The sequence below is a fragment of the Austrofundulus limnaeus genome, unplaced genomic scaffold (genome assembly GCF_001266775.1).
Source record: "Austrofundulus limnaeus strain Quisiro unplaced genomic scaffold, Austrofundulus_limnaeus-1.0 Scaffold5, whole genome shotgun sequence".
Classification (NCBI taxonomy): Eukaryota; Metazoa; Chordata; class Actinopteri; order Cyprinodontiformes; family Rivulidae; genus Austrofundulus; species Austrofundulus limnaeus.
In genome coordinates this window covers 4,091,850-4,093,556 of record NW_013952407.1, presented here as the reverse complement: position 1 = coordinate 4,093,556, position 1,707 = coordinate 4,091,850, and positions in this window count along the sequence as shown.

The following is a 1,707-nucleotide window of genomic DNA, read 5'->3' as shown; positions in this document are numbered from 1 at the left end:
GACCTATACAATTTTTTTCTTTTTGATCTGACATGTTGATTTTCTTCTTAAAAATAATAATAATTCCTCTAAAACCCTAAGTGCAAAACCATTTTGAGAGTCTCAAATGTAAGTTATCGGTGATGTTTTGCAGCATAAATGATAAATAAACGAAAAGTGTTTTGGTTGTTTCTCAGAGGGAGGAAGAGCAGGTGAAGTTTGTCTGATCTGAGTCTGACTCTGTCCAACAGGTGGCAGTCTGGATTTATTAATGTGCAGCAGAGGAGCCTCCCAGCTTTAAACTCAAAAAGAAACCATTTCCTTTCTGTTGACACGTTGATTTTGGTTTGGTAAATTAATTTTTATTTACTTTTTTTGTCTGATGATGATGAGTTTTACTGCTGTTTCCACAGTATATTAACAAAACTGTTTTCTTTATGAACACATGCACCACCCTCAGAGTTCTGTTCTTTTCCTTTTGGCTTTGATTTCCTTGTGAGTACAAGAGTGAACAATCTGTGGAAATATTTCTGAGGTATTAACACAGAATGTTGGACTTTATGTTGTGACTATTTAAGTAACCACACTGCAGCTCTTAAATGTAACCATTTTYCTTATTATTAAAGTGTCTGCATCATGAGCATTTCTTTTTATAAAAAAGGAAGGTGTTTTCTTTGTGATCTTTTTATGTTTCTGCAGCTTCAACTACTTTTATTCCTAAAAAATATAAAGATAAAACCAAAAAGAGCTCAAAACCTCTCATTTTTGTCATTTTGTCTGATGGATCATATTCCTGTTCAATAAGAATCAATAAGAATTTGAAATGCAGAAAGCCTGAAAAGTATTTAATTTCAACCAGAAATGTTTAAAGCAAACAAGATCAAATAAATATTACACGCTTTCTTTTTAATTTATGACCACGATGTTGCAATTCCAGGACTGCTCTTGTCCTTTAACAGTATTTCTTTGTGACATTTAATACAGAATATTTTTATTTCAACATTTCATGTGTGCAAACATCTACCTCCTTCTTATGAAATCGATTCATGTCGCAGCAGATCTCTGTCAAACATCTTTTATGTTATTTTTGTATTTTGTTGAATGCGTTGGTGGTTCTGAAGCTGCTGGAGGCTTCATTCGATAAAACATCTGGATTTTATGGGAAGAGCAACTTTTCAACAGTGGGATTGTTTTAGGATTTTCTTTTTGTGCTTTATCTTTGTTTGTTTGTTTTGCCTGTGTTTCTTTTTGATTTATTTTCCATGTGACTACATAAAAACATAAAGCATGGATATGTTTAATGCTCTATGGTTCAGAGTTTAGTAGACAAGTCCAGGAATGTGTTTGGTTTTCTAGTGAAACATTTTATTTGAATGCGCTTCTGAAGTGAACACAACATTAACAAGTTAATGCAGTGGTTCACTAACATTTTCTGCCAGGAAAAGAAAGTTTCCTCCCCATCCCCACCCCCCTGCCCCCACACACACTTACAGTGTCCAAACAAACACACAAATATACTGTTTCACACCACAACCTTTTGCGTGGCACTGGCTATTGAACTAATACAAGTAAACAGACATAAAACACTGGTTGCAATAAAATAAACTAAAAACCACCTTTTAGCTTCACTAATATTATTATTATTATTATTATTATTATTATTATTATTATTATTATTATTATTATTATTATTATTATTATTATCTTCCAAAATGCTTCTCTTTGCAA